This window comes from Eptesicus fuscus, chromosome 9 (genome assembly GCF_027574615.1).
Source record: "Eptesicus fuscus isolate TK198812 chromosome 9, DD_ASM_mEF_20220401, whole genome shotgun sequence".
Lineage (NCBI taxonomy): Eukaryota > Metazoa > Chordata > Mammalia > Chiroptera > Vespertilionidae > Eptesicus > Eptesicus fuscus.
The window spans coordinates 33041028-33065873 of NC_072481.1; the positions used below are offsets into that span (position 1 = coordinate 33041028).

General features: G+C 42.7%; 1 protein-coding gene and 2 pseudogenes across 1 annotated transcript in view; 1 reads left to right on the forward strand and 2 right to left on the reverse strand.

Moving 5' to 3' along the window:
• Positions 1–24846, forward strand: part of TUT4 (terminal uridylyl transferase 4) — a 127736-nt gene that overhangs the window by 13036 nt on the left and 89854 nt on the right. The gene's annotated exons all lie outside the window — the stretch shown is intronic.
• On the reverse strand, positions 5567–5915 carry LOC114230753 (40S ribosomal protein S26-like; annotated as a pseudogene).
• On the reverse strand, positions 13374–13988 carry LOC103284018 (60S ribosomal protein L18-like; annotated as a pseudogene).

A 24846-nucleotide genomic window follows, 5' to 3' on the forward strand; every position in this document is an offset into this window, starting at 1 on the left:
ACCAGGGGGCAGACGCACTGACTGGTAGGTTAACTTGCTGCTGGGGTCCGGCTGATTAGGACTGAGTGAGATGGACTGGACACACCCTGGAGCCTTCCTGCAGTCCCTCCCTGGCTGGCCAACCTCCCCAGTCCCGATCGTGCACCAGTGGGGTCCCTTGGCCTGGCCTGCGCCCTCTCGCAGGAGAGCTGGTTTGACCTGATCCCGCAGGCCAGACCGAGGGACTCTAATGGTGTACTAATTCATGCACCGGGCCTCTAGTCTGCATTAATAAAAGAGAAACATGCAAATTGACCGTACCTCCGCTACATCCACAAGCCACGCCCACCAGCCGATCAGGAGTGAGTATGCAAATTAACCCAACCAAGATGGCTGCGGCCACGAAGAGAGCAGGAGGCTTGGGTTGTCTCTGGCGATGGAGGAAGCCAAGCTTCCCACCCTGCCCTGGCCGGCCCTGTCCTCCACTCAAGGCTCCAAAGTTTCAATTATAGAAGATAAATAAATCCCAACAAAAATGGCGGCAGCCATGGAGCTGGAGAGAGCAGGAGGCTTGGGTTGCCCCCAGCGATGGAGGAAGCCAAGCTTCCTGTCCTATCCTGGCTGGCCCTGGCCTCCGTTCAAGGCTACAGAGTTTCAATTATAGAAGATAGATATGCCGAAACCGGTTTGGCTCAGTGGATAGAGCGTCGGTCTGCAGACTGGAAGGTCCCAGGTTCGATTCCGGTCAAGGGCATGTACATTGGTTGCGGGCACATCCCCTGGTGGGGGGTGTGCAGGAGGCAGCTGGTCGATGTCTCTCTCTCATCGATGTTTCTAGCTCTCTATCCCTCTCCCTTCCTCTCTGTGAAAAAATCAATAAAATATATTTAAAAAAAAAAGAAGATGATAGATAAATCCCAGATACCAGGGCCTCCGCTTGGGTCGCCTGGGGGCGTGGCCAACCTGCAAACTACCACAGGCCCCTCGCCCAGGCTGCCCCATGCCCCAAGGGAACCCCCATCCTGATCCAGGACACTCTTCAGGGCAAACCAGCCCGCCCCCACCCGTGTAACAGGCCTCTATTCTATCTAATAAAAGAGTAATATGCAAATTGCCCATCACTCCAACACACAAGATGGCTGCCCCCATGCGGTCAAAGATGGCTGCCCCCATGTGGACACAAGATGGCCGCCACAAGATGGCCAGCAGGGGAGGGCAGTTGGGAGGGACCAGGCCTGCAAGGGAGGGCAGTTGGGGGCAATCAAGCCTGCAGGGGAGGGCAGTTAGGGGTGACCAGGCAGGCAGAGGAGGGAAGTTGGGGGCGACCAGGCCTGTAGGGAAGGGCAGTTGGGGGGTACCCAGGCCTGCAGGGGAGAGTAGTTTGGGGGGACCAGGCCTGCAGGGGAGGGCAGTTAGGGGTGACCAGGCCTGCAGGGGAGGGCAGTTCGGCAATCAGGCTGGCAGGGGAGCAGTTATGCATCAATCAGGCTGGCAGGAGAGTAGTTAGGTGGTGATCAGTCTGGCAGGCAGAAGTGGTTAGGGGCAGTCAGGAAGGCAGATAGGCGAGCAGTTGGGAGCCAGCAGTCCCGGATTGTGAGAGGGATGTCCGACTGTAGGATCGGGCCTAAACGGGCAGTCGGACATCCCTCGAGGGGTCCCATATTGGAGAGGGTGCAGGGTGGGCTGAGAGACATCCCCCCGCCCCGTGCACGAATTTCGTGCACTGGGCTTCTAGTAACATATAAAATGGAAACACAGCAAGACTGTTTTAACTTAGCAGATGCATAAAATAAACGAATACTAGATATATATTAGCTGATGCTGAATCATAAGAAAAAAATTTTAAACTGAAATATTTATAAGAGCTTATGTAGGAGCTTGTGGTATTGGTATTTGACAGTATCTTGTTTGTATTTGGAACTTGTATTTAAGCTCTCTGTGACAGTACCAGTTTTCAACCAGTGATTTTTAAAAAAATATATATTTTATTGACTTTTTACAGAGAGGAAGAGAGTTAGAAACATCAATGAAAGAGAAACATCGATCAGCTGCCTCTTGCACACCCCCTACTGGGGATGTGCCCGCAACCAAGGTACATGCCCTTGACCGGAATCAAACCTGGGACCTTTCAGTCTGCAGTCCGACGCTCTATCCACTGAGCCAAAACGGTTTTGGCTCAACCAGTGATTTTTATACTTTCTTAGGAAGGCATTTCATAATCACTCCGTAAAGCCTTATAAACCACTCACCAGATATCCTCCCTCCCCTCATTCTTGTGTTCTTCTTTATATTTTTGGGAGGTTATAAACCACTCACAGTTACCCTCTTTATATTTATTTTTCAGAGGTATTGGAATAGAAAAAAGATTGAGAACCACTCTAAATCTTCTCAGGGATGTACCTTATTTTCCTCACACCTGTTTCCTCAAGGCCAGGAAACCAGACCCATATTTTTCTACATATTGTCTGTTTATGCTGCTATTCTCCTGTAAAGTTCCTTTTTAAAATATATGTATTTATTGATTTCAGAGAGTGAAACATCAGTAATGAGCGAGACTCATTGATTGGCTGTTTCCGGCATGATCCCCAGTGCGGATCGAGCACATAACCTGGGCATGTGCCCTGACCAGGACTCGAACTCTGACCTCTTGGTTCATAGGTCGATGGTCAACCACTGAACCACATTGGCTGGGCTGAAATTCCTCTTTTTTTAAAACTGATTCCCTGCTGTCTATATATCTAATGCTGTTTGTTTAGTCTAGGAATCTGTAGGTTCCACCTGGTTCTCATATAGCACTCTTCTTTACTCACTGATACTTTGGTGTAATTCTTGACATCATATTGGGCAGTTGGAAGCATAACATTTGAACCTCATCTAGCACCTTAACTTTATTTTTCTTAATTTTTATATTGCAGTGTCATTCCAGTCTACTTTTCTGGACATACCTACTCATATGGTTTGAAAATGGTTCTACTTTCGACCAAAATCTCCTAAATATCTATATGAGCATTTTTCTGGTTTCTTTAGTTTTCTGATTTATTCTTAATCTCTTTATGTCGTCTCTCTTTGGCTTTATCCTTCCCCCAACCAGTACCATTACTGTTGTGTTTCCTTACCCTATTGAAATATTCATTGTCAATTCCCTGCTCAGTATGAATTTAAATATCTGCAAATTGTATAAGCTAGTAGACTGGTGTTTTATGTTTAGTTAGGTTCTTATCAGAGCTTGGCAGTGTTTTAGATTTCTTTCCTGCTCCTCTCATTTGCTGTTGTTTTACTCTGTCTTAAGCCCTCTGCTGCCCTCTGCTTTTCTCTGTTTCATAGAACATTGTTATAAAACCTATATTCTTTGCAGTTCTTTGAGATGTGTATTGATAGGTGGTCTTGGCAACGAAGCTCCTTTAGTCAAATGTTGTAAATTATATCTGTCAGATTTATCATGCTCATTAGCATATTGAAGAGTCTGAAAGGGCCTTCTGGAAAGCAACCCATTTATACAACTTCTCCTTCTGCCCAACTTCACCAAAATTGCTTGTGGTAAGGCCCTAAATAACCTCCTAATGCTTTTTACTATTATTGGTAATTACTGTCATTTACTTTACTAACTCATCTCCTTTTCTTCATCACTCTGTGCTCCTGTTTTACTGAAGTTAACCTAAAACAGAAATTATGCCACTCTTCTGCTTATAAATAAACTAGAGGCCCAGTGTATGAAATCTGTGCACTCGGGCGGCGGGGGGGGGGGGGGGGGGGGGGGGGCCTTCAGCCCGGCCTGCATCCTCTCGCAGTCCGGGAGCCCTTGGGGGATGTCCAGCTGACAGTGCCACGGGAAATGAGCCTAAGCGGGCAGTTGGACATCCTTAGTGCTGCTATGGAGGCGGAAGAGGCTCCCACCACCACTGCTGTGCTCGCCAGCTGTGAGCCCAGCTTCTGGCTGAGCGGCGCTCCCCCTGTGGGAGTGCACTGACCACCTGGGGGCAGCTCCTGTATTGAGCATCTGCCCCCTGGTGGACAGTGTGCGTCATAGCAACCGGTCGTTCTGCAGTTTTGCCGAAACTGGCTCTCCGACATTTCCGAGGGGTCCCAGATTGTGAGAGGGTGCAGGCGAAGCCAAGGGACCCCACCACTGCATGATCTGGGCCAGCGAGGGACGTGGGAGGTTGGCCAGCCGGGAAGGGAGGGCTCCAGGGTGTGTCTGGCCCGTCTCACTCAGTCCCGATTGGCCGCAACCCAGCAGCAAGTAACCTACTGATGGAGCATCTGCCCCCTGGTGGTCAGTGCATGTCATAGCAAGCAGTTGAGCAGCATTAGCATATCATTAGCATATTACTCCTCGATTGGTTGAACGGTCAACCAGACGGCCAGATACTTAGCATATTAGGCTTTTATTATATAGGATGTATGGCTTTTCTTTCCTAAAGTCTAAACTCTACTTGGTACGCAAATGTAACACCATTTTACATTCCCAGTTCATATGCTGTATTCGTCATTATGCGTGCTATTATATGGTCCTAAAAACTTGGCAGTTTTCTAAATACACTAGAGGCCTGGTGCTTGAAAATCGTGCATGGGTAGGGTCCCTAGGCCTGGCTGGTGATTGGGGCCTTCCTTTCTCCAACTGCCGGCTGCTGGTCGGAGCCTTCCTTCGTTCCACGCTGCCCCCTGGTGGTCAGCGCACATTACAGCAAGCGGTCAAATTCCCAGATGGTCAAACTTTCGAGGGGACAGTTTGCGTATTAGCCTTGTATTATATAGGATTTTGTTTAGTACATACAAGTCATATCTCTTAGGACTATTCCTTCTCATTCCCCCTCCCATGTGGGAAATTCTTTCTCAGCTCAACTATTATTATCTCCATGATGAAGGCTTTTCTTAGAATCTTTCCTTAGGGTGTCCATAGAATGTGTTACATAATATTGTTATTTGTTTACATGATCTCTGCTTTTAGACATGAACCTTTGCATACCCAGCTTTTAAACCAGCACCTTATATGTGAATGTTGACAAATATTTTTTTTTAAATTTTTTTTAAAAGCTGGGGGAAAAGTACCATGAAACGATTACTAAAATAAAAAGATACTAAGATGTATAAAGCTATGTGTTATGCTTTTTAATTTACTTTTTTAAAAAAGTTTTATTGATTTTAGAGAGAGAGGAAGGGAGGGTGGGAGAGAGAGAAACATTGATATGAGAAAGAATCATTGATCGGCTGCCTCCTGCACACCCCACACTGGGGATCTAGCCTACAACCCTGGCATATGCCCTGACCAGGAATCAAACTGTGACCTCCTGGTTCATAGGTCGCTGCTCAACTACTGAGCCACACTGGCCAGGGCTAATTTACTTTTAAATGTCATTCTAAATAAAGAACAATTAAAAATTTTAAATTAAGCATGAATTTTACTCTTCATCTTTACGTTATGCGATAGCTATTTTAAATGCAAATTTAAGAGTATGTGAAATTGCTGGTATTTCATAGCTTGTACATATATATTTCATTCTTTTTTTTTTAAGTATAATTTCCATTTATTCCCCCCCCCCCCCCCCCCCTCAGAGAACTTTTCTTCACTCATTAAGGACTTAGCTCCTTACATGGGCTTTGGTGGAGGTCATGGGGCAGCACCTGCAGGTCTAAATTGGGGTGGGGGATGTTTGGTCCTTCCGGGCTTCACAAGAATGATTCCTGACTACCTTGCTTTGAATGGCACAGCTCACACAGTAACGTAGCTTCACATACAGCTTGGGAAGCACATAGGCATCGAAGACCCTTGCTTCGGAGATGTCCCTAACAACTGCAGCCTCTACTATGTTTCGATGGACAAACTTCTTAATGGCCTTGTCCTTGGGCATGCATTGGGTGCAATTGGTGCAATGAATAGGCTACACAAGGCCTCAGCCTTTTTTGGCACGACCTTTATTCCTTCTTTGCTTGGTCATCTTGGAAATGAGGACCCGAGAGAGCTATATATTTCATTCTTACCAGAATAGGGAAAACACTGCAACAAAACTTATGCAACTTTTTATACTTGCACATTTTACCAACACTCTCTACCTTTGACTTTGGCAGTACTAAAAGGAAAAGAAACTGTGGCTTGCTGTCTTCTCCTTTCCTTCTGTGTTATCACTTGAGCATAAGGGGTTGGTTAGTACCAAGGAAGTAACATGAGTAAGAAAATATATGATAGAGGTTTTTTTTTTTTGTTGTTATTCGTGTTTCTTAGAGTACCATTGCCGTTCTTTTGTGTTTGAAGCAAGTTATGATTTAAACAGAAAATATGGCTTCTTGGGCTATTACTATCCCTGCTTACTTAGTTGTAGACAATGTGTTTACCTTAAACTCACTTTGAGTCTTGTTGAACTCCCACACAGCATTGGATCCACTAGAATTCTGTGCTCATGGGGCATCATCAGTGCTATGTGAGAACCAGGTGGAAAGGAATGACAGACATGCGTTTTTGCATGTATCTCCTTTGTTCATGTGCATGTTGTATTGTCCCATCAGAGTTCACTCCAAAAACACAGGTTTAAAGATAAAATTATTAAGAATTTCAAGATAGTGACAGAGCTTTAAACCAAGCACAGGGTCTTTCTGAATTTGGAGCCCTGTGTGACCACAGATCACATGTCCATGAAATTAGCCCTGAAAAAAGGGGATTGGAAGGAAATAGTAATATGCATTGAGACAAAGGCTGGCATTGTTCACCTTGCACTAATGTTATAAGTATTGATACTACTTTATTTTGAAGCATTTTGAGGGTTGTGTTCCTTTACTGACTTGAAGTTAGGTGCAGCCAAGGGACTTGTTTTGGTAAATGAAATGGGAGCAAAGGTGACCAGTGCTATTCCTTCTTTCCCTGTTTTGCTAATAGTGTGGGATGTAACACAAGATTTAAAGCAGTTTGGAATGCCGAGTTAATGCATGAAAGACAACCTTGGACAGTCACCTGAATTCACACAGGATTTTGCAGGAGTTGATAAATCAACTTATGTTGTAATTGGTCTTTGTTATTATAGCATAATGTGGCCCATTCTGAGTCATAGCGTTTGTGAAATTTCAAAATGAGTGTGATGTAGAAGTATAGGCCTTGTAGGACCAGCACAGTTACATATCACAATTTTTGCACCTATGGGACATAGTAGGTATTCCAAACAAACAGGTAAACCCACCAAAAAGCATTAGGTATATTATCTATGTATATAAAAGCCTAAGCGACCGTCCGACCATCTGACCGTTCGACCGGTAGCTATGATGCGCACTGACCATCATGATGCTCAATGCACAGGCATGGAAACGTGGAACAGACTGATGAATCTCAGAGGGAAGTGGGGAGGGAGAGAAGAGATTAACCAAAGATCTTACATGCATACTAGAGGCCCGTTGCATGAAGATTTGTGCAAAGGCCTTCCTTCCCCTGGCTGCCAGCACCGGTTTTCCTCTGGCACCCGGGACCCAAGCCTTCGCTCTGGCTGCAGCGGAGAAGCCAAGCCTCTTCAGTCTCTAATCTTCACTCTTCACTCTGGCCAGAGCCTTCAGTTTTCGCTCTGCACCTGTGTATGCAAATTAACCCACCATCTTTGGTGGGTTAGTTTGCATATTCACTCCTGATTGGATGGTGGGTGTCACAGGGGTAGGTCAGTTTGCATATTTCTCTTTTATTAGTGTAGACTAGCGGCCCGGTGCACGAATTCGTGGGGTCCCTCGGCCTGGCCTGCGGGGATTGGGCCAAAACCAGCAGTCCAACATCCCCCAAGGGGTCCCAGATTGCTAGAGGGCAATTAGTTATAAATAAATACCCATGAACTGCTTGATACTGAAAGATTCAAGAGCTCTCTAGTGTATCTTGCATCACAAAACTCTTCATATATAGAGCTAGTTCTTAATTATTTTCTAGAGGTCAGTGCACAGATTCGTGCACATTAAAAAGAAATTAACTAGAAGAAATATTTTAATATCATTATTTGCCCTTTATAATAGAAGTGCCAGAGATGAAAGAAAATTAGTAAAATGTATATGAAAATAATATATAAATTAATAAATAAACAACAACATGATATAACAACAAAGCCATGATATAAAAACAACAAAAACAACATAAAAACAACATAAACATGATCTAAAAACAACATTGATAAAAACAATGACTGATAAATTGATTAAACTTATTCTAATATCTCCCTGTATACCACAGTAAGAGTAAAAACACTTTCAGAGTGCTTGACTAATTTCCATTGTGATGAAGTATTTACAACTTTAATGTCACACGCTCTTCGAAGTTGAGAGAAAGCAACATATAACTGACCATGTCCAAAAACGGGTTCAGGTAGGAATATTCCTACTCTGTCTATAGTTTGTCCTTGTGATTTATTAATAGTCATCGCAAATGCTGGCATCACGGGAAACTCTTCGAATTAATTTAAAAATATATTTTTATTGATTTTTTACAGAGAGGAAGAGAGAGGGATAGAGAGTTAGAAACATCGATGAGAGAGAAACATCGATCAGCTGCCTCCTGCACACTCCCCACTGGGGATGTGCCCGCAACCAAGGTACATGCCCTTGACCGGAATCGAACCTGGGACCCTTGAGTCCGCAAGCCGACGCTCTATCCACTGAGCCAAACCGGTTTCGGCTGTCTTCGAATTAATTTAAATGGGAGGCCAGTGTCTGATGGGGACAAATCAATTCTTGGAATCAGAACAAACTCTCCTTCCACCGATTGATCTTGTTAATACTTCAGCTTTGATTATGTTAGGTCACGATCTTTTGATAATAAATATAGTACCATTACAAAAACCCCATTTACTATTAAGATTTCTTAGTAGCATGATGATTCCATCTACTTTCAATTTTAATTTATGACATGGCATTCCCGAAGGAGTAATACTATTAAGAAATTTGATGGGAAAATTTTCCTTTTCGGCATCATTCGTTGAGTCGATGGAATCATCACTCAAATGGTACATTGTGCCAATAGTTGGTCTTAAGATACATTCTGTTGACTACGGCTTCTTTCGGCTTCAGAGGTACGTTGTGGCAATAGTTGGTCTTCAGACATATTCTGTTGACAACGCGGCTTTCTTTCAGCTTCAGAATGTCAACAAAAACAACCAAATTCATGATTGACAATGACAGATCGAAACACGCATTTTGTGAATAACGCAACTAGCACCAGCAAGAGCTTTCTAAGTATTGCGCATGCAATGTTTATTTTTAAACTAGAGGCCATGCACTGGTGTGGTCCCTCGGCCTGGCCTGTGGGGATCGGGCCGAAACCGGCTCTCTGACATCCCCCGAGGGGTCTCGGATTGCAAGACCCCTCCTGCAGGCCCAGCCTTCAGGACCTGGAGCCCACCGGCTCCCTCCTCTCTCCTCTCTGGGTCCAGGGTGCGGGTGAACAAGATTCGGGGCCGACAATGCCCCAGCAGCAACTTAACCTATGGCCAATTCCAGGAAGAATCGGGCTCCCTCCTCTACTGGATGGAGCGTCTGCCCCCCTGGTTATCATTGCGCGCTATAGCTACCGGATGAATGGTCAGATAGTCACTTAGGCTTTTATATATATAAATTGCCATCATGTGTCATATGTACCAGCCAGTCGGTCGGTTGGATGGACGGACGGTTGGTCACTTAGTCTTTTATATATATAGATAAGGAAGAAGAGGAAAATGTGGCTTTGGTATTTTAGGAATCAAGATTAATCTCTACATCTCATTAGAAAAAAACAAGAGACAACTGGCAATCTCAGGCTGTTTTAACCAATAAATTGCTTATGAAAAAAGTGTATTAACACTTCCTTTGACTATTGCTGTTGAAGATCCCAATGTATAATAAAATGGCCAAAAAGACTTACCAAATGAACAAAGAAGGAAAAGGCTTGAATAATCAAGGAAACGTATATAATCAGGTTGTGGGTTGGTATCTAGGTAATTTAGTTTAGAAATCTCATTTATTCACAAAACTGGCTTTGAAAGGGGAGGAACAGTTCCACTTGCCTTTGTTCATAAAAAATTCTGTCTATTGATTTACCCATATAAAAAGTTACATTTTCTAAAACGTTTAGCTATTTTCAAGAGTGATTAATGTTTAAAATATGTCATCCATGATACTTTATATAATCTTAATGCACATTATTTTGATTAGAATGTTTTTGAATTTAAAATTTTTTTATTGTGGTAAAATATACATAACATAAAGTTTACCTTTTTAACCCTTTTTTAGTGTACAACTCAGTGGCCTAAGTACATTAACAATGTTGTGCAACCGTCATCACTATCTAGAGGACAATTCTATCATCCCAAACAGAAACTTTGCACCTGTTAAGCAATAACTCCCCATTTCCCTCTACCCCCAGTCCCTGATACCATTTGTTTTACTTGGTCTCTATAAATTTGCTTATTTTAAATATTTATTTATTAAGCCTTTGTTGTTGAGAGTATTACAGATGCCCCCCCTTCTTCCCCATTGCCCCCCTCCACTGGTTCCCACCCCACCTCAGGCCTTCACCACCCTATAGTGTGTATCCATAGGTAATGCATATATACCTATAAGTTCATTGATTAATCTTTTCTTAGCCCCTCTCCCCTTCCCTCTGGGATTTGTCAGTCTGTTCCCTGTTTCCATGCCTCTGGTTCTACATTATTCATCAGTTTGTTTTGTTCATTAGATTCCTTGTTCATTTATTTTGATTTTTAGATTCAGTTGATGATAGATAGGCATTTATTGTCATTTTGTTGTTCAAGTTTTCGATCTTTTATTTCTTCTTCTTCTTAAAAATACCCTTTAACCTTTTGCACTCGGATGTCGAGTGTGACTCGACACGGTTAGCATCGGTAGCAGCTCGAGAAAAAAGCAAGCGAGTGCAAAGGGTTAACATTTCATGTAATACTGGTTGGGTAGTGATGAACTCCTTTAGCTTTTTCTTATCTGGGAAGCTCGCTATTGCACCTTCAATTCTAAATGATAGTTATGCTGGGTAGAGTAATTTTGGTTGTAGGTCCTTGCTTTTCATCACTTTGAATATTTCTCCCCACTCCCTTCTGACCTGCAAAATTTCTGTCAAGAAATCAGCTGACAGTTGTATGGGTGCTCTCTTGTAGGTAACTAACTGCTTTTCTCTTGTTGCTTTTAAGAGTCTCTCCTTGTCTTTAACCTTTGGCATTTTAATTATGATGTGTCTTGGTGTGGGCCTCTTTGGGTTCATCTTGTTTGGGATTCTCTGTGCTTCTTGGACTTGTATGTCTATTTCTTTCAGTAGGTAAGGAAAATTTTCTGTCATCATTTTTTCAAATTGGTTTTTGATTTCTTGCTCCGTCTCTTCTCCTTCCATTACCTCCATGATGTGAATGCTGGTACTCTTGAACTTGTCCCAGAGGCTCCTTACACTATCTTTATATTTTTGGATTCCTTTTTCTTTTTTGCTGTTCTGATTGAGTGTTTTTTGCTTCCTTATTCTAAATTCTTGATTTGATTATCCACATTGTCTTTTTACTGTTGATCCCCTGTAAATTATTCTTTGTTTCGTCAGGTAGTGTATCTTTCATTTTTGACTGGTCCTTTTTTATGTTGTTGATGTTTTCATTAAGTTCCATGAAATTCTCACTAAGTTCTTTGAAGTTCTCATTAAGTTCCTTGAGCATCCTTATAAACCATTGTTTTGAACTCAGGTAATTTTCTTGCTTCCATTTTATTTAGTTCTTTTTCTGGAAATTTTTCCTGTTCTTTCATTTGTGACATGTTTCTTTGTCTCTGTATTTTGGTTGCTTCCATGTGTTTGCTTCTATGTATTAGATAGATCTGCTATGTCTCCTGGACTTGGTAGTGTCCTGTAGGGCCCGGTGGTTCAGCCTCCCAGTCACCTAAGTTAGGGACTCCAGGTGTGCCCCAGTGTGAGCTGTGTGCACTGTCCTATTGTAGTTGAGCCTTGATTTATGTTGGTGTCACTGGGAGGGATTGATCCCTGGTTGTGAGGATCAGCTGCAACTACAGCTGAAGAGCTGCTGTGCAGGAACCGAGCCTATGGAGCAGGACTTGCTTCCATGGGGCTTTGGTGCTCACAAAGTCTTCCCCTTGAGAGTGTCACTTGTGGAGGTGCTAAGGTTGTAATCTGGTGTTGTTGAATTTGACCACCTGGTATACTGGCTCTGAGGCCTCCTGGGATGTGCAAAGTCAGCCTCTGTCTGTGCCCTAGTCGGGGCATCCAGCATGAGTTACAAAGCAATCTGCAGATGGTTGCTACTTGTGTTGAGCTTGGAGGTGCCCAGAAGAGGCCAAGCTATGAACCAGAGTGGGATGCTAATTGTGTTGGGCCTGGGGCTACTTATTAAGAGGTATGGGGCATGCTGTTACCAGCTGATGCTTTGAGTGATTTTAGCAAGAGCCAAGAGAGGCCAGTTATATGGAAAAGCCACTGGAAATGGCTTGGATGAGCCTGCAAGTAGGGAGGGGTGGGGGTCTCATAGCGTCAACAGGGCAGGGCAAAAAGTGTGATCCAAGTTGATGGAGATTCAGATATGGCGAAGCCTGTCAGCTTTGTGGTAGGGAGGGCTCAGCAAATGAACACTAGCCTCTGACAGCACTTCTGTCTGGGAGAAAGCTACCCTTCCAGCTCTTGCCCTGATTACACACAAGTTGGTTCCTCCCTGAATGTCCCAGGTTCCTTTCAAGCTGCTGCCCAGTGCTGGAGCTCAGAGGGTATGACTCAGAGTAAGTCTGTGTGTGGGTCCTTTAAAAGGAACTGCCTGGGACTCCCACAGCCTCTGTTTCACTTAGCCACAATCCTCACAGGTTTTTACAGCCAGAAGTTATGGGGACTTATCTTCCTGGCACTGGAACCTTGGGCTGGGGGCCTGGTGTTACCCCTCACACAGGAAAGTATCCCTCCTGATTTTAAACCACCACACTGGATGTGGGACAGCTGGTTCCACAATTCCTCCCCCTTTCTCTGCCCCTCCTACCAGTCTTGATGTGCTTCTTCTTTAATTACCTAGTTGTAGGATTTCGTTCAGCTAGATTTCAGGTGATTCTGAATGATCGTTATTCTGTATTTTAGTTGTAAATTTTGATGTGGTTGTGGGAAGTGGTGAGTATCGTGTTTACCTATGCCGCCATCTTGACCAGAAGCTATTCTAAATATCTTACATAATTGAATCATACAATATTTGTCCTTTTGTGACTGCCTGTTTCATTTAGCACAGTCTCTTTACGATTCATCCATGTTGTAGCATTTCCTTCCTTTTAATAGCTGAGTGTGTACATGCCACATTTTGTTTATCTGTTGATGGATAATTGGATTGCTTCTACCTTCTGGCTATTATGAATAATATTGCAGTGAACATGGGTGTACAAATATCTGTTCAAGTCCCTGCTTTTATTATTTATTTATTTATTTATTTATTTTTTCAGCATCCAAAACCTTTTTAATAATATGATAGGATTTAGGGTTAATTTTTGTAGCCGCGGCTGGCCCAGTGACCTCTTGCATGCTCGAACTTCCGGCCCTTGGATCGCACGTAGGGTTTGGTGTGGCTGGGGTGGGGGGGTTCCCGGGGCCTTGCCGAAATGCCTGTACACCTTGCGGCCCTTGCGAGGACCAGAAAGCAAGACAGTGCCATAGCCCTTGGGGCAGTCCAGGGCCAGCTGGTCGAAGGTGAGAATCTTGCCCCCAGCCTTGAGGATGCGGCTCCGGGCACGGCTGCTCACACGAAGGGCACACACCTTCAGTTTGGGCACCTCCTGGATTCTCATGTCATCAGTTATAGTCCCTATAACCACCGCGGTTTTGCCCTCCTGGCCAGGAAGCTTCATCTTGTGAATCATCCGGGAAAGGGACAGAGGCGCCAGTTGGTGCGACTCATGAACAACCTCTTCAGCACCACTTGGTTGAAAGTGGATTTGGTTCTTCTGGCCAGAAACCTGTATAGCTTGACCAGCAGCCTTAGGTAGATGTCCTGGCTCTTGGGCTCCTTGTGCTGAACCTTTTGGTCTTTGTTGTGGCGGATGTCGACTCCCATCATGGCGCCTTCTCCAAGCCTCTGCTTTTAATTCTTTTAGATATATGCCTAGGAGTAGAATTTCTGGATAACGTGGTAATGTTATGTTTAACTTTTAAGGAACTGCCAAACTATTTTTTGCTTTGGCTGCATCATTTTATTTTCACGAACAATTTCATGAGGATTTCAGACTCTCAATATCCCACCAGTATTTGTTATTTTCTGCTTTTTTTTATAATCCTAGTGGAAATGAAATAGTGTCTTATTGTAGTTTTGATATGTATTTCTCTAATGACTAGTGTTGTTGAGCATCTTTTCATGTACTTATTTTTTGTTTTTTGTTTTTTTGTTTTTTTAATTTCTTTATTAAGGTGTCACATGTTTGTCCTCATTCCCCCATTCCCATCCCACTCCCCTCCCCACGGATGCCCCAACCCCCTGTTGAACTTAGCCATTGGTTAGGCTCATATGCATGCACACAAGTCCTTTGGTTGATCTCTCCCCCCTCCCCCCACCCTTCCCTATTCTCCCTCTGAGGCCCGATAGTCCGATCGATGCCTCCTTGTTTCTGGTTCTGTTCTTGTTCATCAGTCTATGTTGTTCATCATTTCCCCTAGATGAGCGAGATCATGTGTCATTAGAGATATACTTATAAGAACTGAATGTGAGACGAGCAATAAGTTATGCTGACAGGCAAATGAATCAGTCTGTAGTGAGTTTCTTTCTGGACCAACAGTTCTTTAGAGACCCAATTTCAATGTCCACCAGTTCCTTATGTGTACATGTCAGCACTGACCCCTCAGCTCTGGATGGTGGACAAATGGTGGTAATGCATGTCCGACTCCCTCTGGTTTGGTCTCGGCCGGACCTAGGGGCACGGCTTCACCAGGACTCAGGGGCCCGTGGCCTCACCCGGACCCAGTTGCGCGCGGCCTCACCCGGACCGGGGACCCAGCCTCACCCGGATCCAGGGGCACATGGCCCCACCCGGACCCAGGATCCAGCTTCACCCGGACCCAGGGGCCCGTGGCCTCACCCGGACCCAGGTGCGCGCGGCCTCACCCGGACCCAGGACCCAGCCTCACCCGGATCCAGGGGCACATGGCCCCACCCGGACCCAGGATCCAGCTTCACCCGGACCCAGGGGCGCGTGGCCTCACCCGGATCCAGGGGCACACGGCCTCACCCGGACCTGGGATCCAGCTTCACCCGGACCCAGGGCGCGTGGCCTCTCCCAGACTCAGGGGCGCATGGCCTCACCCAGACCTAGGTGCGCGCGGCCTCACCCGGACCCGGGACCCAGCCTCACCCGGATCCAGGGGCACACGGCCTCACCCGGACCCGGGATCCGGCTTCACCCGGACCCAGGGGCGTGTGGCCTCACCCGGGTCCAGGGGCACACGGCCTCACCCGGACCCAGGGGTGCGTGGCCTCACCCAGGCCCAGGACCCAGCCTCACCTGGATCCAGGGGCGCGCACGGCCTCACCCGGACCCGGGATCCGGCTTCACCCGGACCCAGAGGCGCGTGGCCTCACCCGGATCCAGGGGCCCACGGCCTCACCCGGACCCAGGGGCGCGTGGCCTCACCCGGACCCAGGGCCCAGCCTCACCCGGATCCAGGGGCACACGGCCTCACCCGGATCCAGGGGCACACGGCCTCACCTGGACCCAGAGGCGCGTGGCTTCACCCGGACCAGGGGCGTGTGGCCTCACTTGGATCCAGGGGCACACGGCCTCACCCGGACCCGGGATCCAGCTTCACCTCTTTTCATGTATTTTTTTTAATTTCTTTATTGATTAAGGTGTCACATATTTGTCCTCATCCCCCCATTCCCATCCCACCCCTCTCCCCACGCATGCCCCAATCCCCTGTTGAACTTAACCGTTGGATAGGCTTATATGCATGCATACAGGAGAAATGTCTTTTAAGTCTTTTGCCCATTTGTTGATTCCTATGCACAGAAGTTTGAGACTCACTGGTCTATATTACATCGTAATTGTTATCTATATGATTGAAGATGAGAACTATATCCAGTTAGAAGGGCAGAGCAAGGAGAAGGTAAGAACTTGATTATAAGGACTCACCTAATGCGAGGGAAGTTGGGAGATGATATGTGGCCAGGAAAAAATGAATTCTGATGGACATCTAGGAAACTATGTGTTCTAGTATAATATTTGGCTCAGCCTTGAATAATATTGGCATGTCATATTAAAAATCATCCTGGTAGGATGGGGGTGGGATGGGAATGGATGCGTGTGTACAGTTCTGTCTTTAGGAGAGTATTTGAGACAGCCAAATTCTTACATTCCGTAGTAGGAAATCAGTAGGTAATATCTAAAGCCAGTACAAAATAAGTATCAGTTTAAGAATAATCTAGAAATATGGAGATAAGTCTCAGAAGAAGCAACTAAAAGAGTTGAAAGTAGTTGCTTTTGAGAAGAGAGATTGGTAGTTAGTAAGGTAACACTGTTTGCCTTAAAGTACTATAGACTTTTTGAACTATGTAGTTGTATTTATTTTATAAAAAAGCAAATTGGAAAAAACTCAGTTGAACAGATAGGAAGCAAACACATGAAGAATATTAAGTACTATGAGAAAGGTAAGAGCAAAGTTCATAGAAAGAGGCCAGCCTAGGTGTTAGGAAGGTTTGGCATGGATTAGGGAAGGCTTTCTGGAAGAGAGACATTTCCTAGTTATATTGTAGACAATGTAAGTTATTCAATTAAACATCTTTTGGATTTGTTTTATTTTTAAAGTGTGAACAATTAAAAATAACTTAAGTTGCCTCAGCTGATGTGGCTCAGTTGGTTGAACATCATCTTGTGCACTGAAAAGTTGCCACTTCGATTACTGGTCAGGGCATATGCCCAGGTTGCTGGCTTGATCCCCAGTTGGGGTGTGTGTGGGAGGCACCTTATTGGTTTTTCTCTCTCACATCGATGTTTCTCTCTCACCCTCTCCCTTCCTCTCTCAAATTAATAAAAACATAATTAAAATAATAAGTTAATTTTTCATTAATCCACTTAAATGTATTAATTCCTACGTTGTACTAGGCACTGAAGATATAATGGTAAGCAAAATCAACAATTTAGCGGGCTGACCAGCACGAATAAAATTTTTCATTGTGTGTAAGATTATTTAGGAGTTATGGCTTCCCTTCACTTCTACTTTTAGAACCACTTCTTAGAGCAGTGGTCGGCAAACTCATTAGTCAACAGAGCCAAATATCAACAGTACAACCATTGAAATTTCTTTTGAGAGCCAAATTTTTTAAACTTAAACTTCTTCTAACGCCACTTCTTCAAAATAGACTCGCCCAGGCCGTGGTATTTTGTGGAAGAGCCACACTCAAGGGGCCAAAGAGCCGCATGTGGCTCCCGAGCCACAGTTTGCCGACCACGGCCTTAGAGCATTGATTCTTTGAGTATAGCTCCCAGTCTGGCCATATGGACATCACCTGGGAGCTTGTTAGAAATGCAAAAGTCCAGGTTCCTATTCCATACCTACTGAATCCGAAACTCTGAGAATGGGATCCTCCAGATAATGAATGCTAAAATTTGAGAGCTACTGCATTAAAGGTAATCATTGTTTTAAACTTGGTTTCTTAATTGCTTGTATTTCATTGTTTAAAAATAACCAACTGGTTATAATTATACTAGAGGCCCAGTGCACGAAATTTGTGCACTCGGGCGGGGGTGGGGGGCGGGTGGTGGTCCCTCAGCCAGGCGTGGGCCCTCTCACAGTCCAGGAACCCTGCAATCGATTGCCCCGTAGAGGGAGGTCCTGCCCACCAACTGCAGCGCCGCTGGCCAGGTAGCCTGGGCCTTCCTCTGTGGGTGATCGATCGCCCCAAAGAGGTAGGCACTGTCCACCTGGCTGGGGCTCCGCGATGGATCATCCCCGCAGAGGGAGTCCCCACCAACCCGCTGCAGCCCGCCAGTCAGTGGCCTGGGCTTCTCTCTTTGGGGCGATCGTGGAACCCCCCCCAATTGATCACCCCCCGGCTGGTGGCCTGGGCCTCCCTTTAGGGGTCAATCATGGGGTGATGGTTGGGCCCCTGACCAATCGCATTGCACCTGCCTTGGCTGGCTGGCGCCAGTGGATGTCATAGCATGGTAGTCTGGACGGTCGTTCCACTGTTTGGCCATTTAGTTGATTTGCATATTACGCTTTTATTATTATAGGCAACTAGACATATGCCAGGTTATATAATTATTTAAGCATTTAATGCCTTTTAAAATGCTTAATAATATGTTCATTTAGAATTTATCTATTAAGCACATACCATGTATAGTAATTCAGTTTCTGGAGTCTTAGTTTATGTGCAATTCTTTTGTGTAGCAAGCTTTTTTCTTGAAGGAGAGCATTGTTACAAATGCTGTGTCTTTTATTCTTTCATTTTTTATTAAGGTAATATTGACATACAGTATTATATTAGTTTCAAGTGTACAGCATAATGATTCCATAGTTGCCTATTTTGTGAAATCATCACCACAGTATGTCTTGTTAATATCCATCTGTATAAATGCAGTGCCTTTATGGAGCTAAAGAGGTCCTGGTAATATTCTACAACTTGGTAAAATTATCAGAACCAATATAAATTAGCATCACTGTTTTAGGATTTGCATAAAATTATAATATTTTAGTTGGAGTAGACTCTAAAGATAGCCTGTTTCAGCCACTCATTTTATAGTTTAGAAATCTATGACTCAGAGAGGGTCAGTGTGTTCTTGTTCAGAGTCACTCAGTAGCTGTTAGGTCTCAGTGGTTGGAGGATATTTTCCCCATTGATTTCTAGAGGGAGTGGAAGGGAGGAAGGAGGAGGGAGAAAGAAAAACATCAACATGAGAGAGACACATCGATTGGTTGCCTCCTGCAAGCGCCCCTACTGGGGCTGGGGAACTTGCAACTGAGGTACCAGGTGTACCGGTTAATAATGCGGATTTTGTAATCAAAGAAAACACGATAATTTCAAGAGAAACATCAAAGGTGCTTTATTCAAGTAATGTCCATTGCTAGCTACACATTTCCCCCATCTTCCAGGTAATTGGTGGATACCATCCCAATAGAACTTACCTTGTTTTGAGCCAAACCATTCAGAGACCCAACTTTCCACTTCTTCGTATGTTTTGAAGTGCTGCTCAGAAAGTGTGTGTGCCATCGATCAGAACAAGTGGTAATCTGAAGGAGCAAGGTCTGGTGAATACGGCAGGTGGGTTAATACTTCCCAGGCAAGATCTTTTAACGAGTCTTTAACTGGTTTTGAAGTGTGTGATGGTGCGTCATCATGAAGCAAAATTACTTTGCCGTGTCTTCTGACCCATTCTGATCATTTTACTATCAAAGCATGGTTCAAATTGATTATTGTTGTCGGTAGTGATCAGTATTAATGGTTTCACCTGGTTTTAGAAGCTCATACTACACCACACCTTCCTGATCCCACCAAACGCAGAGCATTGTCTTCTTTCTGAAGCGATTTGGCCTTGCAGTCAGTGTTGATGGTTGACCTGGATCAACCCATGATTTTGTGCATTCGGAATTCTCAAAATAAATCCACTTTTCATCGCCAGTCACAGTTCGATGCAAAAAAGACTTTTGTGCCGTTGAAGCAACATTTCACTGATTACTTTTCGATTTTCCATTTGTATTTTGTTCAGTTGATGTGGCACCCATTTTCCTTCCTTTAAAATCTTTCCCATTGCTTGTAAATGATTGGAAATTGTTTGCTGAGCAACATTTAATCTTTCTGCAAGTTGTTTTTGAGTTTGACACGCATCTTCATCCAATAATGCTTGTAATTGTTGGTCTCCCAACTTTATCGGTTGACCTGGATCTTGTCTTTCACATCGAATTCATCACTTTTAAAGCATTTAAACCAGCGTTCACAACTATCTTGAGGTGGAACATGTTCACCATAAGCTTCCCGAAGTATACGATAACTTTTTCTTCAAAATAAAGTAATGAATTAAAACTTACTGCAAATGCTCTTTTTTTGGCATGAAATTCGACATTTTTAAGCGTAAAAATATCTATGATGTTAACATCTTCAGCAAATTTGACATGAAGTTTTGAAGCTTGCTGTCAATACAACAAAATAGCATACATATCAAATCGCATATATATCAACATATGTGTAACTCCATCTGTTGAAAAAAAAACGGCATTATTAACTGGTTCACCTAGTACAGTGGTCGGCAAACTCATTAGTCAACAGAGCCAAATATCAACAGTACAATGATTGAAATTTCTTTTTGAGAGCCAAATTTTTTAAACTTAAACTTCTTCTAATGCCACTTCTTCAAAATAGACTCGCCCAGGCCGTGGTATTTTGTGGAAGAGCCACACTCAAGGGACCAAAGAGCCGCATGTGGCTCGCGAGCCGCGGTTTGCCGACCACTGACCTAGTATATGCCCTTGACTGGCAATTGAACCTGCTACTCTCCGGTCCCAAGGCTGACATTCTAACCACTGAGCGAAACCAGCCAGGGCTCATTAAGGTTGTTTGTTTGTTTGCTTGCTTTTTTACTTGTTTTTTGTGTGTGTGTTTTTAAAATATATATATTTTATTGATTTTCCACAGAGAGGAAGAGAGAGGGACAGAGAGCCAGAAACATTGATGAGAGAGAAACATCCATCAGCCGCCTCCTGAACACCCCTCACTGGGGATGTTCCCTCAGTCAAGGCACATGCCCTTCACCGGAATCGAACCTGGGACCCTTGAGTCCGCAGGCCGACGCTCTATCCACTGAGCCAAACTGGCTTCGGCTTACTTGCTTGTTTTTAAGCAGTAGAAGATTGTGATAACTTTGTGGAATTATGCCATACAGTAGTTTCCCTGTCTGATTCATGGAAGGGTTACTTGAACAGTAACTGTTGCTGTGATTTGGTTCTCCACTAGTTATTTCAGGTAAACTTCCTTAGCTAGTGTATTCAAACAACTTTTAAATCTCAGGCCCCAGAATTTGTAGGCCAGTCTGCTAATTGAATGATGGATAATTATAGAAAGATATCAAAAACTTCTCTTGAAACAGTTCCAATACTTCAATGTGCAACAGGAAAAGATGGATGTGAAGGCACCAGTCTGGAGTAGATACATATATTTTTAAAATATTGTTTTATAAATAGAAATCTCTTATTTTCTCAGCACACATATCTTTCCTCTTTTAAAATTGTTAGTATTCTGAAATTACATGGTCTATGACAGTGATGGGCAACCTTTTGAGCTTGGTGTGTCAAACTTCGCCAAAAAACTGAGCATAACTCGGGTAGTGTGTCACTTTGAGGAAAAAAACATTATTTCGCAAATGTTTCATCCTCAGGAGCAGCAAATGTTTCATCCTCACGGCCACATGTCATCAGAAATGGCTACGCGTGTCAGTGCTGACACACGTGTCATAGGTTCGCCATCACTGGTCTATGATCTTTTTAATGCTAGATCTGGTTTGCTAATACTTTGTTGAGGATTTTAGCATTGATGTTCAGCAGGGATATATTGGCTTGTAATTTTCTTTCTTCGTATTATTTTTATCTGGTTTTGGAATTGGGATAATGCTAGCCTCGTAAAATGAGCTTGGGTGTCTTCCCTCTTCTTTTAATTTTTTTTGAATAATTGGAGAAGGTGTTTTTCTTTGAATGTTTGGTAAAATTTTACTTGTTCAGAGTTTTGCTTTTTTTATTACTGCTTTAATTTCTAGTTGTAATCTATTTTGCTATGAGCGTGCACTGGGAAGCAGTGGACCTTATTTTCAAAATTCTGTCTCAGAGAGAACTGTATTTCTAGGAATTACAATTTTGGGGGGAAATTTTTATACTGTTGATAGTTTAAAAGAAAAAGGTAAAAACAGCAATTTTTTCATTTTGTTAGTTTCTTATTGATGCTGTAACACATTGCTACAAATAATCTTACAGATTTATTATCTTACAAATTTATTACCTTACAATTATAGAATTCAGAAGTGTTTTTAAAAATTTCTTGGGAGCGGGAAAGGAAGAGAGAGAAAAAGAGAGAGAGAGAGAGAGAGAGAGAGATTTGTTGTTTTACTTACTTATGCATTCATTGGTTTATTCATGTATGTGCCCTGATGGGGGATCAAACCTACAACCTTGGTATATTGGATGATGCTCTAACCAACTAAGCTACCTGACCAGGGTATAGAAGTTTTTGCTATAAAGTTATCACACTTCTTTTTGAGGCAATAGGGCATTTGTTACTCTTATAAGAAAAGGTGGGGAAGATTAGAAAATAAATATAGTTTGGTTTCTTTTTAATAACACATTTTTCCTATTAAAAATGTAAATGTAATTTTAGTTACATGAAACAAATTATTCCCTTAAAATGAAACCTGGCAATTTTCTGAACCTTGTATTCCTTACTAAGCATTTATTTATATTAATTAAGTATATATTGATTTTTAAAAACCTTTGTAGCTTTTATTTATATATGCAATCTTGATATGTAGAGGGTTTTTTTATTGAGTGGAGCAATAGTGTGTCCATAAAGATTCATTAAACCAAATTGTGGATCAGTGTTGCTGTAGCAAATCTTTATTATTTATGGTCTTTGTCAGTAAGATGACAGCTACAAAATTATTGAAGAGTCTTTATTGTAGAATAGTATTAGAATTTTAAAATATTTCAGTTATTGTATTAGGTAAAACTAGTCTTTCAGAAATAGTACCCATTTTTATTTTTAAAATTAGGAACCTGCAGCAGGTTCTATAAGAATTTAGGCATAATCAAATATTTGACAACTGTTTGACAGTAAAACAGTTTACCAAAAATAATGAAAGAGCCCTGGCAGGGTTGCTCAGTTGGTTAGAGTTTCCTCCTGCTAATACTAAGATTGCAGTTTCGGTCTCTGCTTGGGGAGTGTAAAAGAATCAACCAATGATTGCATAAATAGGTGGAATAACAAATCGACGTTTCTCTCTCTTTCACTCCAACCTCTCTCCCTTCCTCCCTTTCTCTTTAAAAATCAATAAATAAAAATTTTAAAAGTAATGAAAGAAAATGTATTAATTAAATAAATTCAAATGTTCAAAACCCATGGTATTTATTGTATAAAAGTGCTATAGCTTTTTATCGGAAAATAATGTTAGTTCGACAAAAAATTAATGGTGAAATCTAGTATGGTTTTGGCTTAAATTTTAATTGTCATATTTTGAAATATTACTTTATAAAATAATTTAGAAAAACTAATAAGTTTAAAAAAACAACAAAGGATGATAATCTAGACAGAGATTAAGACAGAGAATGTAGGGAACTGTATTACAAATAGGAATTATAAGAACTGGGTCCAAGTTGAATAAGATGTTTCAGTGGAGACAACTAGTTAAGTGTATTTTCTATTTATTTATTTTTGAAGTATGCTTTGGCATAAATATAGGTAATTGGGAGTAAACGACCTGTGTTCTGAGCTTTTTATTTTAGGTAATATTTTTGTGTTTATATGATGTATACTTATATTATTAGAGGTATTCTGTTGCCCAAATATGTAATTTAATAAATTAATCAAGTAAAATCAAAAGTGCTACACATGCAGTTTGTTATTGCTGACTCTAATTTTTACTTATGTTATTAATCTTTGTTTAGAGGCATAGGTCTGAATTTAAGGCATACAGGGCAAAGTGAATAGCAAAAATCCTGATTTCCATATGATATAGTATACAAGATAGTTCTAATATTGGAATATTTTAACAAAATGCAGTCTTTTAATTAGTTTATAATTTATATTCTCTGGTAAATGCAAAATTGTTTCTATTTTAGAACAAAATACAGAACTCTGATATTAGTGTTCTTACTATCATCTTTTTGTAAAAACATTTTTTAGAGCAGTTTTTGTTTCACAGCAAAACTGAACAGAAAGTACAGAGTACCTTTAATACTTCCTTTCTCCCCAAAGTATAGCTTCCCCGCTGTCAACATCCCTGCAGCAGAGTAGTACATTTGTTATAGCCAGGAACATTAACACATAATTATTACCCAAAGTCCATAGTTTATGTTGGGTCTCACTCTTAGTGGAATATATTCTATGCATTTTGACAAATGTATATTGACATATACTCATCATTATAATATTCAAAATTTTACTGTCACTTTTTAACTCTGGGTTTATATAGGTTTAAAAATTTTTTTTACCTCTAAGAATTTAAAGTCCTTTATACTTCGGAGGTGGAGAAAATATCTTGAAATTGTATCCCTATGTTTAGAGAGTCAAGTTAGAAGGTTAGTGGTACAAATATGTAGTGTTTAGTAGAAAAGACATGTGGACAAGATCTTACCACTTAGGCTTTATAAACTGATTAGAGGCCCAGTGCACGAAATTCGTGCATGGGGGGGTATCCCTCAGTCCGGCCTGCACCGTCTCCAATCTGGGACCCCTCGGGGGATGTCCGACTGCCAGTTTAGGCCCGATGCCTGTGGGATCGGGCCTAAACCGGCAGTCGGACATCCCTCTAGCAATCTGGGACTGCTGGCTACTAATCACCTGCCTGCCTGCCTGATTGCCCCAAACCACTCTGCCTTCCTGCCTGATCTCCCCTAACCACCTTTGCCTGCCTGCCTGATTGCCCCTAACCACCTCTGCCTGCCTGCCTGATCGCCCTAACTGCTCTCCCCTGCTGGCCTGATACCCCGAACTGCTCTCCCCAGCCGGCATGATCATCCCTAACTGCCTCTACCTCGGCCCCACCACCATGGCTTTGTCTGGAAGGACATCTGGAAGGTTGTCCGGAAGATGTCTGGTCTAATTAGCATATTGCCCATTTATTAGTATAGATTTCCTATGTCGTATATAGATGGGAATTCTTGTATTTTCTTTGTTTCATTCTCTTTTATATTAACTGTGGTACATCACAATCATTTTCCTTTTAGTTGAA